Genomic DNA, 13,017 nt, shown 5'->3' on the forward strand with positions numbered 1-13,017 from the left:
TTTGACCCCAAAGCAATAAATGTTAAGGGGGTCACAATAGGGGTCAAGGTTAAAAAAAATGTACTTTGATTTTGATACACCCAAATTCGAAGCTATGTCTTTACAACCCTTCCTTTTCATAACCTATCATACTTTCATAAATCAGAGTCCATTTTCTGTAGGCTGTTTCTGAACCCAGTCAACAACGTGTACTTTTACTAGTATATATATATATATATATATATATATATATATATATATATATATATATATATATATATATTAAATAAAGTACTAGGCGGAAGTTTCTCGAGAGCTCTTTAGGCTATCATCTCTTCAGGAGTAAATCGATAGCAATCTAAATAATATTGTAACGAAAATAAAGAGTTCTATTGGGGAACTTATTAAATGTGCCAAACGTACGGGGACATTAATTAAATTTATTTACGTTTAAAAACGATTAAAAAATATTGGCACAACGAGGGAGAAAAAAAAAAAAGTCGGGAGAAAAAATTCAAAGTTCCCCAAAGAGAAACAATGCGTTTGATGTTTCTTTTTGCCAGCACAAAGAAGGTTGACGCACCGCGATAGAGACGGCCTCCAAAATCTTTAAATGGTTTTTGGAGTCCGCTCTATGTAGCACCTCGAACCAATCTATTTTATATCTATCGGCACAGCACGGGTTGTCAACCAAATGCTGGCCAATAGCAGAGTCCAAGGCTGCAGAAGGAGGGAGACCACCGAACCCCATCCTCCCTTGTCTGGTCTTCGATGGAACATGCTGGTTTATACGAGTCAAAAGGTGCAAGGATGTTCGTCCAACATAACCAGCATCGCACTGACATCTAAACTGATATACAATATTACTATTTTGGATGTAAGGCAAACTATCCTTGCGGAAAGACGGAAAAGCAGGTCTCGTAGTATATACCAAACGCAAGGTCACCGAATTGAAGTATTCGTAAATACTTCTTCGAATTTGTTTGGAAATTCTATTACTCTCCTCCCCAATACACGGTAATTTCAAATAAAACGGGCATTTCAAGGGTCCAAACTTTTTAGGGGATTTAAAATCCGCAACCTTTTTGAAAATACAGTCATCAATAAGGTCAACAGGATAACCATTATTGATGAATATTTCCCTGATCTTATCGAGTTCAATATCTAATCTGTTAGGCGAACAAATCATGAGGGCTCTATGTACCAAAGTATTAATTAAGTCGACCTTACGTGATTTAGGTACAAAAGACAACCAGTTCACATATAGGCCAGTAAATGTCGGCTTTCTATAAATTGTAGTGAGAAAGCCCCCCCCCCTTGAGCGTTCGACAAGAACATCCAAGAAAGGTAGCGAATTGTCCTTCTCACTTTCCATAGTGAACTTAAGAGCCCCATGTAAAGAATTCAACCTATTAAAAAATATCGACGCTTCACGTTGCGAAGGAAAAATAGCAAAAGTGTCGTCAACATATCTGAAATATGCAGTGGGTTTAGTTGTAGAATTAAGCATAACGGATTCATAGTACCCGACGAAAATATCCGCTAAAGTTGTGGCCAACGGACTCCCCATTGAAACCCCGTCAACCTGACAGTACATAATATCACAAAAACTAAATTCCACGGATTTCGTACACATTAAAATGAGTTCAATAAGAATCTCTTTAGAAAACCGTGGAGCAGTCAGGCGACCATCATATAAAGCGTCGGCACATATACGTATAGTCTCATCCAACGGTATGTTGGTGAAAAGACTAGAGACATCAAATGAGCACATGAAAGACGTCTCTGCATTAGAATCCAACCCACGTACACAATCAACGAACCGAAAAGAATCTGGGATACAATGCGTGGTGTATAACTCACGCACAGGTTGAAGAATTTCCACAAGCCACTGAGCCAAAGAATGTTGTGCTGAACCAACCATTGATAAAATGGGTCTCAGTGGAACACCTTGCTTGTGGATTTTGGGGAGACCATACATTCTGGGACGTTGTGACCCAGAGGGCCTGATATTTTTTAATCGTTTTTAAACGTAAATAAATTTAATTAATGTCCCCGTACGTTTGGCACATTTAATAAGTTCCCCAATAGAACTCTTTATTTTCGTTACAATATTATTTAGATTGCTATCGATTTACTCCTGACGAGATGATAGCCGAAAGAGCTCTCGAGAAACTTCCGCCTAGTACTTTATTTAAAACTATATACAAATTCTGTACCTCTAAACATTTATATATACACTTGTGCCCGATATTATTCATACCCCTCGGATCTTTGAGATTTCTATAAGAATATTGCTCAAACCAGAAGGTAGACAATATTAAAGGGATTTCAAACAATAAATCAAGCATAAGCATTTAATTTAAACTCAACAAATAAATAAATTATGCAAGTTTGAAACATTATACAAAGAAAAACAATAATGGCACTAGTTCAAAATTATTCATACCTCTCTTACTAATAGTCAATAGCATGCCCTTTATTCTTAATAACTGCCTGTAACCGTTTTGGATATTTATCAACAAGGTTTTTACAAGCATCAACACTGATTTTTGACCATTCTTCAATGCAGTAGTTCTCCAAATCCCTCAAATTTCTAGGTTTCCGCTTTTTAACCTCAGTTTTCAATATGTGCCAGAGGTTTTCGATAGGGTTCAGGTCGGGACTCTGGCTAGGCCATTCCAAAACATTAATTTGATTATCCTCAAACAATTTCTTGACTATTTTGGCAGTATGTTTTGGATTATTATCCTGTTGAAGGACCCAGTTTGGTCCTAAATGGAGCTTCTCCGCATCCTGTATAATGTTTTTCTGGAGTATCTCCAAATATTGCTCCTTCTTCATGGTTCCATCTATCTTGACCAAACTACCTGGACCACTAGCCGAAAAGGAGCCCCAAAACATTAGGCTACCACCACCATGTTTCACCGTGGGTATGGTGTTCTTTGGGTTGTAAGCTTCTCCTTTCTTCCTCCAAACGTAAGAAGCATCCATATGGCCAAACAATTCAATTTTTGTTTCGTCAGTCCACAAAATACTTGAGAAAACGGACTCTGGAGAATTCACATGGGTCCTAGCAAATTTTGGACGTGCTGCAAGGTGTTTTCCGGTGTGCAATGGAGTCCTTCTTGGTCTTCTTCCTTTCAGACCATTTTCATGCAGAGTCCTTTGCAATGTTTGCCTTGATATTTTTATGCCAGAAGACTCCAGATTTTCTAAAATGTCCTTAGTAGTGGTGGTTGGATTTGCATTAACACTTCTTACAATATTCCGGGTGGCTCTAACAGCCAGTTTCCTTTTCCTTCCTCTACCAATCAAGTTGTTTGTTGTGTGGTGGCTCTGGAATTTTTTGATGATGCTCTGTACTGTTGCTGTAGGGACCTCAAATTTCTTGAAAATTGACTTGTAACCTAAACCATCCTTATGTGAATTCACAATTTTAGTCCTAAGATCATTACTAAGCTCTTTTTTCTTCGCCATTCTAATAATTTTTATTCTTTTATTGGTTTTCAGTTGATATCATTTTAATTTCTGAAAAAATGCAAAAAACGCAATGAAATTAATCAAAGGTTGTATAAAAGCATTCAAAATAAGGATCAAACAGGAAACAAACAGTCAGAAACTCGATTAATACTGAAAAAATAAGGGGGTATGATTATTTTTGAACATTGCAGATTTTATAAATAGCTGTATATTTCTTTTATTACAAGTATCCCGAGATTTTAAAATGACGAAAATGATCAGAAGAGGTTTATTAAGAATATGTATCAATATGGACGTAAACAATAAATTCTTACAAAGTTACACCTAATAAACTCAATTTTCAAGGGGGGGTATTAATAATATCGGGCACAAGTGTATATATATATATATATATATATATATATATATATATATATATATATGCTGTATATATATATATATATATATATATACTAGCAAAAATACACGTCGTTGACTGGGTTCAAAAACAGCCTATAGAAAATGGACTCTGATTTATGAAAGTATGATAGGTTATGAAAAGGAAGGGTTGTAAATTTGGGTTGAATTTGGGGGTATCAAAACCAAAGCAAAATATGATGAAAGTAAACATAAAATAGATAAACCCCATAATTTATTATACCATACCTGTTCACACTGAAACACTTATCGCAATATCCTGTGGATCTATATTAAAAACCCTTGTTAAACTTTGTGACATATTTCCATTCTATGGAGGTCAGGTGCAAACGAACACCCCATAATTTTATTATACCATATTTCTTCAAACTGAAACATAATTATGAAAGTATATTTACGCAAATAGATATGAAAAGTCTTTATTAAAGTTTGTGCCTATTTCCATTCTATGGAGGCCAGACGCGAACGCAGAACCCACAATTTTATTATACCATCCCTATTTAAGTTAAAACATACTTATCAAAGTATTCTTATGTACATCTATAGCAAAAACACTTGTAAACGTTTTTTTTTTTTTTAATTTTTAAATTTTTTATTTCCATACTTTGTGGACCAGGCGCGAACGCAGCCCCCACAATTTTAATGAACCACCCTTCTGCCAGAGTAAACATGCCCATTCCTGTGTCTCGATACATCTTCTATCATTATATGTAATCAGTTTTTTAAAATAGTCAGCCATATAGGAGCCTATTCGTGACCACACACACACACACACACACACACACACACACACACACACACACACACACACACACACACACACACAGCTTTATATTATATATATATGTGTGTATATATATATATATATATGCATGTATGTATGTATGTATGGCATACATATACATATATGGTGTAGATATATGCATATATGATATATATATAATATCCTCAACACGAGACATAATAATATTTTGATTATTATGTATTTTTGCTCAGACAAGTTTCTGGGCTTGACCTTTACTCCTGATCTGAAATGAAACATATGCATCTAATCCGTTTCCAAGGTCGCTGGTAAATGGTGGGATCCTTCTACCACTCTAGTTGATATCTCACTGCTGATGTAATTCTCTACCTATATAAAAGCCAGTTACGTCCAATGATTGAGTACTCTTGCTACATCTGGACATCCTGCCTTGACAGAGTTCAAAATAGACTTCGTAGTCTAGTGGAGGGTGCCCTTTTCTCTTCCCTGCAACTTCTTTTCCACAGAGGTGACGTTGCGAGTCCGTCTCTACTTTATCGTAATTTTCATGGCAAGTGCCCGTCTGAGCTCTAATCTATGGTCCCCTCCCACCAAACTTTTACAGAAAAACACTCGTCTAGCTAAAACCACTATCAATAATTTTCTCCACTCTTTATCTGTACCTAAGCCTAAACGTAGATTCCATGAACAAAGCGTCTTTCTTGGAACTTGCACGCCTATGGAACTCTCTTCCGTTTGCCTGCTTTCCCGCTGACTACTATTTTAGTCGTCTTCAAGTCCAACGTAAACAAGTTCATTATGAACAGTCCCATTAAGTAATCCAGTTTACCAAATTTCCACGACTAACGATTACTACGATATTATTCCATTATCTTCTTTCGCCCATTAATCCTTATCCTCGTGTGGCCTCCCGGCCTTGATAAGTGGTGACTCCTATGTAAAAAAAAAGTTGTGTTGAATAAGATAATGAAGACGAAATATATACACAAAGGAACAATGAATCGTATTTATTTCCAATTAAATCAAAAGAAAAGGAAGTACCAACTTGACCTGAAACAGAAACCAACAAAACAATTAGATGTTACATAAAGAATAACAATAGTGTAAAATGATTTATTCACTTTTTCACTTAAACGTATGCAGTCGTGAAATCTGAAGATGTCATAACTGACATCTTTTATGCAACTCAATCGAATTAAGCTGAACTTGTTTGGCGCTCACAATTCTTAACTTCCATCCTCAGACATTTTGTTAAATTTAACTTATTTTTCACTGCTAGATAATTTTTTATAGGGGAAATCTTATAAAATACTGAAAGGATGAGGGGTTGTGTTTCGTTTCTGGGTCCGCTTTTGTATAAAATTATATAACGATGAATAAATTCAGAAGTATATTCTCTGAGATTGCTTTCTGCTAAAACTTGTTAAATCTCATATTCAGATGTTTTGCTCAATTTGTAATTAAAGTAAAGTTACATGCATGTCGTTTAATATTTACATGTTCATATTAAGATTCTTGTTTGTTTTATTTTTTAACTTTTATAAATACTTTATAGTGAAACGATTGGAATTTTTACGTGTTAGATATTCAGCCATTTCACTATACAAAACATGATTGAATTTACTTGAGTAACTTCAGTATTTGAAAACAATAATTCTCGCAGATATAAAAACGATAAGTACTGCAGTCGTATGAGACAGTATTACACATACATTGACATGACCCTCTGCAATAACTGAAAGAAAAGATCTTGAGAAAAACAACACAACTTTCATTTGAAAACGTGATTTATCATATCAAACCTCAATGAACTTGATATTATATACTACTAGAATTGCTAGTATCTCAGCGTTGCCCGGAGAAATAAAAATGATTTAACTTGAAAGGATATTACACTGCCCTTATATATGATTTGGTGTTACATTATGTTAGACATAAAAAAGTGGCAACTCTAAAAAAAAAAACTCAATAAACGTGGCTACTCTAAAAAAAACCCTCAATAAACTAGAATGACAGTGTCTAACCGTTGACCGGGGAAAATAGAAAAGAATGATTTAACTTGAAAAATATTAAAATATCAAGATAACCTGTTTTCTTTTATATTTTGATGTCTTCAATTCAATATATATTAATGCATTGTGTGTGTTCCGGTCTAGAAGGACTACTATTTAAGTGACATAAGACAGGGCAGATAAAATACAGTATACTACTTTTTAACGGTAATTCTATTTTAAAAAGTAAAAAATGAAAAAAAATACGAAAAAGAAAATATTGCAAAATCAGCAAATATCTAAATCGCGGAGATAAAAAGTGCCATCTTTTAAAATTAATTTAGTGTTACATATGAAGAATATAAAGAAGACACTTTATATTCCAGACATATTTCATTAGATCAGAAATTTGAATAATAATGTTTGTTAGTAAGTTATATAAAATAAATTTGGATAAAAATATATAAATAAAAGTTTAGGTTTAAATACACGATTTAAATATCTTATCTCATTTGCTCTCGGGTGGAAAAAATAAATACTTCTCGATTGAGGCAATTTCCAAAGAAAAGCTTTGTAGTAAAAGTTATTAAATAATGTTAAGTGAAGGAAGATTCTCGAATAATAATAACAACGTGTATTTGACGTCTTATCTATGATCAAACGTGAATGAAAATACTTTTATTATTCATTATATTGTTGTGGAGAAAATTATCAGTTTTTAAATATATTTTAAATGCATTTTATCCCTTCTTTTAATGTGACAGAGTTTTGGAAAATACTTTCCAGTATGCGGAACCATTCGATATATTAGGTTAGATAATAATACACGATTAGAACAAACATTTTTAAAAGTTCCACAACGTACATAGATCGCTAGAAGATAACATTTTCTTGCGTTTGACAAAAGTTAGAATTATAAATTTACTTTGTTTGGATGTAAATCGTCAACAAGTTGCTGATTGATTATGTTGAATTTTAGTAAAAACATAATTCTTGTATGTTTGCAACACAAGTTTATTTTATATAGCAAGACCCGCATCCCAGGAAATAAAAAGTATACTTAAACGAAAACATATTAGAGTAACCATTCTAAAAAGAAAATTACAGAAAAAAAAACACATTGCTGTAATTTAGGTGACTAAAATATGATTTCACCTTGTTTTGGCGATAAATACTGAGGCGTTTTGAGGCATCAATCTAGTGACCGTTTTTAGATAGGTGTACCCAAAAGATTTTTTACGTTATTTATTAAATTACAAAAGCAAAAAATAAAAATTAAATAAAACGCAATAAATGTGTAAAAAAAAAAAAACTTGAAGAAAAGTTTATAATCGGAAAAAAATTTAAAAAAAGGGATGGAAAGTCAGGATAAAATGCTCGTATATTTGTAAATAACATAATTTATTCTTTTGCCTTTTTAGCTAGAAACAAAGTGGAGTATCTGTTGTGATGATACTACACTCCAAAATTTTAGTTCTCGGTCAACGAAAGAGTAATCAATCTACAATGAGGTAATAGAATGAAATAAATCCCAGGCAACACCGATCTATGCCTCCGTTCAGTCTCAAGAGACAACGGATATCCTCTGTAAGGGTAGCTGCGCGTGTAATTGTGAGGCAAAGGTTGCGCAATTCCAACAACACCTCTCCTGAATCGGCACTGTTTGAGTCCAATGGCAAGGAGAAGTGCTAGACGATTGGAAACAATACCGAAATAAGCAGAGAGCACATAAACATCTGGAATTCCTAAATGGTCACCCATTTTAGTACTGCTTAACTTCGGTGATCTGACGGGAAGCGGTGTGTCAACGTGATTATGCATCGTCAAAAATAAAATAATCATCTTTTTATTTGAAATTAAAAAAAATGAAATGAAAATGAAATGTGAAAAAGGCAAGGCTGGGAAGTAAATAAAAATCCTTTAAATTGGGTAAAAATCTAAATAAAAAGAAAAAAGAAAAAGATCCTAGACAACGCCATAAAGTAAATTATAATCTTTTTAAACAATTTCTTCAATTCTTTTCAAAACGTTATTTTGTAGCAACCCCCACCCCCTAATGAACTATACTCTCTGGCGGATCAATGCTTCCCTGTAAGTTCTTCGGCCATAGACTGGCCAATCGACAGGCAGGGCGCATTGATCCTACTGTTCTCAAAAAGAGTGCAGGGGACATCCAACAGTCAGCACAGAGCCGCGAGCGAAGACACACCTCCTCGCCCAGCACCAACAGTCCGACTTGGACCTGACTCAAGAACTTCGAGCTCCACGACTATTATCCCGTTGAATAAATACTTGCAAATGTTTAATGTTAAAAGGAGTTTGTCGTTTTTATCGAGGGTTCTAAAAGATAAATAATGATAGCTGGGGTACAACTACCCCACTAAAATTTAAAACAAAACTGATCATTATTATGATTGCGGCATTCAATGAGGCCTGTTATTTCCAACAAATTCATGTTCCGAATACTGGCTGGCCAGACACGGTGATCCAAGGCCGATTCCGCTATGAGTGCAAGCCATTCGATGATCCAATGACAGACCTCGTAATGGTGAGGTCCCAGAATCAGTTCAGTGTTCTACTTCACCGTCCTGAGCCAGGTTTTCAGTTGACTACTGCGATATTTCTTTCAACCTGGTGGTAGTGCTGAGTCGATGACTTCACGCATAAAGTCACCTGAGTGTCGACGAAGGACGTGTTGGGACGAATAAAGGCATCTGGCAACGAGAGAGTTTGGGAGGAGTGAATCTTGCAACGAGCGCGAACTGTTGGAAATTGTTTTCAGTGGACACGGAGGTAGCAGCGTAGGCAGTGATGATCGAATATCCCTAGTTTGTGTAGGTCACTTGTTCACATTGGCCAAATCTCGTATCCGTAAATGAGAATGTGCGATATTATCATTAACTGCATAGACACGTATGCTATCAACACATTTTTAAATATATAGATATACTATATATCCACTTATAATATCAGCTACACTTTTTCTGTTTGTTTATATGTTTGTCCATATTTTGAAAATTTTCAAGAGAGATAAAACGAAATGAACACTTTCACTGTCAAATGGTGCTGATGTTGTAGAAAACGGATACTACACCTTGATTTATATATTTTATTTTGACAAGACTTTTACAAAACAAAATTAGGTACAAGGCCAATTAAATAATGGATAGGGTGGTTTATGCTCATCCTTGATACTGTACGTTTGTTGACTAAGCTAATTCTATCTAGGGTTCTCAGTCACCATAATACCACATTCACACCAGGTGTCGTCCTACTTAAGATTTCCAAATCAAGTAGATACTGACTTTGACGTTCAACCTTATTTCTTTTGAAGACCAGATCTGCGGTCGAAGTTGACGACGGTACAAGCATTGTTGATGAGGTTGAATGTAAAGCATTGCTAATGAAGTTGAGGTTGACGTCCGACAAAAAGATAATGTACAATTTGATGAACACGTTTTGTAAATTACAAGCAGCAATATTTTTATCGATTAAAAAATATAGGTCTAACCTTTTCTTTATTTGCTGTTCGTAGATTAATTTGCTGATTTTAAATAATTTCTTTCATTAAATTGAAAGATTCGGAAACATTTCTTAATATTTTCGCATCATTACTTAAAAGAAACTAGACAACGCGTGACTCGTATTAAATCCTTTTCTTTAGAGTTCTTTAATCTAACAAAATTACAAATTGATAATATATGATGTTATTCGTTTATTGGGTTCCACAATTTTTGAGATGAGGATTGATACTTTAGTATTTTGATTATTTTGATTATTAGTATAATTTGAGATGTTATTTTCGCAATGTTTTAGCCGATATAATCAAGCAGGATCATCAACGTAATAGAAAATGCAATCAGAACATGGAGACTGGAATTGACAGCTGATGGACAGCACATAAAAAAAAATTAACATACAAAGAGACATCTTCCAAGGAGATTCACTATCACCATTGCTGTTCATAATAGCCATGATGCCCTTGAACAATATACTGAGAAAGTGCCAAGCTGGATACAACGTTTTCGCCAATACAATCTTCGACTATCTTCACACGCATTTCTTTTTGAAAACGGAAACTTTATGTCGAACTCGTGAATCTATACTAAATTTTGCATGTTTTATTTACGATATTAGATCATTTTCGTTCTTTTAGTTCATCAGACTTCTGTCTGATAAACTAAGAGAACGAAAATGATCTAATATCGTATGTTAAGTAATTTTTATTTCATCTTTATTTCATCCATTGCATGTGGGATTGAACTCTTACCCCTAGGAAACTGTCACTTAAAACTGATTGTTATGCAACACACTGGTCCATGTGGACAATGATAGTATAAATTTTGGGAGCTTTAAACCTAACTTTGTTTTAGATATATAGAATATTTACATAGTAAGATTTGAAAATAAACTAAAGTTTTAGCCTGACGATTCTCTACGGGAATGTAACGTATAAGATTCTGTGTACCTTACTACTATATATTTTCAGAACTTGTTACCTAGCTATCTAGAACTATTAGAGTAAATAATGAAAGTTGTATCTTTTTATAAAATTTTATGTTGAAATAATTATATATATGCGTGTGTGTTTATGCGTGTGTGTTTGTGTGTGTGGGGGGGGTTTATATTTATCAGTTAGAAATATTGGTTCCCATACTTTATTTAATTCTAAGTTTACTTTAGAAGCCATTGTTGCCAAATATATGCCCTGATTCTTTTTAGAAGTCTTACTCTTCACTGTCAACTTCCTGGAAAATAGCAATAATGCTCAAATTCACTCCAACCAGATATTGATTAAAAATGCAATAAGTCTTTTCATGAATATAACCACTGATGAGAATCTGATTGTGTTATTGCATAACCTAACTTCACATCCATAGAGGAACGCATCTGCACGCTAATAGATGCTCTGATGGAGATGTTAACTTTCTGGTTCGAAACAACCTACTTCGTGATGAGATCTAACACATACTGGCAAGATGGTTTAAGTGATCGTCCGGGTACTGGCCATGGAATATTTCGAAGAAATTGCATTAGAATCTTCATCACTAAAGCGATAAATATGGCGAAGTTACATTGATGGCGTGTTTCTATTGTGGCCTCACTAAAAATTTTAGACTTAAGAACGCTTTAAAATTTAATTATAGACTACTAAGTTGACTACTCTGTAATTAAAACCAATATTGGAACCAATAATTATAAATATTAGATTTTGCCGAGCCGATATTGGCACCGACGTGGCCTAATCTATATAAGTACTAAATAAGTTTTGACCAATTATTAAGAAAATAAAAGACAATAATCGTCACTATTCTTTTTTTTTTTTGTGTGTATAAACGTTTTTACATAAATTTCTTGATTTATCTATTTGTTGTTTTAATAGAAATATCTTATAATTTTTCTTCTGAAAAAGGTAACTAAAATTAAATTTGAAGTTTAAATTTAGGTGATAAACGATAATAACTTACTTTGTTCCGATGATCCAATATGACAAGCGAGAGCGTGTGGTTATGAACGCAATACTCGAAATGATGATTGAAAATAAAAACGTCCAGAAAATAAAAATAAAAATTATTTTAATCAAAAAAACGAAACCTAAGTGTTCTTTTGATTTTATTTCCTGCTTTTCATCTTTTAGTATTGCGCCACTTAATTCAATAGAATTAAATAAGATGGAACATCGGCCACTCCCGGAACATCTTTGGGGGGGGCGGTGATGGGACAATGGGAGGGGATGTGTGATTGGGATGTAGAACTTGTTGATATGCAGCTTTTTCCTGTTTCGCCTCTGCAGCAGTTTGTCTGGCTCACGCCTTTGTGCATTATTCTCCACATTCAAGGGGTTTCCTTAATATTTCAGCCGTTTTCATTATCGTTAGTCGTTGTATATTTGCAGCCATTCCTCTAATTCCAATTTTTCCCATTCTTTTTTCAACGTTTTTCGGAATTGTTCCTAGTGCTCCTACCATTATAGGTATTATTTTGGTTTTCTTCATCTTCCAAATCCCTTTTAGCTGGCTAGCTCTGTGTAGTTGCTCCGTTTCTCCTTTTCTTTCATACTTACCCTGTAGTCAGCTGGGACAGCAAAATCTATGATTTGACAGGATTTTTCTTTCTTGTTAATTATTACGACATCTGGTTTTCTTGCTTGCATGGGGTTGTCCGTCTGTATGTCCATGTCCCATAGGATTTTGTGGTTCTCGTTTTCAAGTACTGTTGCGGGTTTATGCTTGTACCATTTGCCTGTCCGTTCAAAATGCAGTTGTTTGCGTAATTCCCAGTGTACTGCCCTCCCCACTTGGTCATGGCTGTTTTTGTATTCCTTTTGGGCCAGTTTGCTGCATTCACTTACTATATGGTTTAATGTTTCGTCTCTTTGTCCAC

General features: G+C 34.4%; 1 protein-coding gene across 1 annotated transcript in view; it reads right to left on the reverse strand.

Annotated features, from left to right (window-relative positions):
• The window catches only part of LOC145248628 (uncharacterized), a 157,883-nt gene extending 145,678 nt beyond the window's left edge, over positions 1-12,205 (reverse strand). The window contains exon 1 of the mRNA XM_080110305.1: positions 12,102-12,205. The gene's annotated coding sequence lies outside the window, so the exon portion shown is untranslated. The remainder of the gene's footprint in view (positions 1-12,101) is intronic.
• Between the last annotated feature and the right edge of the window lie 812 nt (positions 12,206-13,017).

The sequence above is a fragment of the Euprymna scolopes genome, chromosome 27 (assembly GCF_053919585.1).
Source record: "Euprymna scolopes isolate OS-2025 chromosome 27, ASM5391958v1, whole genome shotgun sequence".
In the NCBI taxonomy this organism is placed as follows: Eukaryota; Metazoa; Mollusca; class Cephalopoda; order Sepiida; family Sepiolidae; genus Euprymna; species Euprymna scolopes.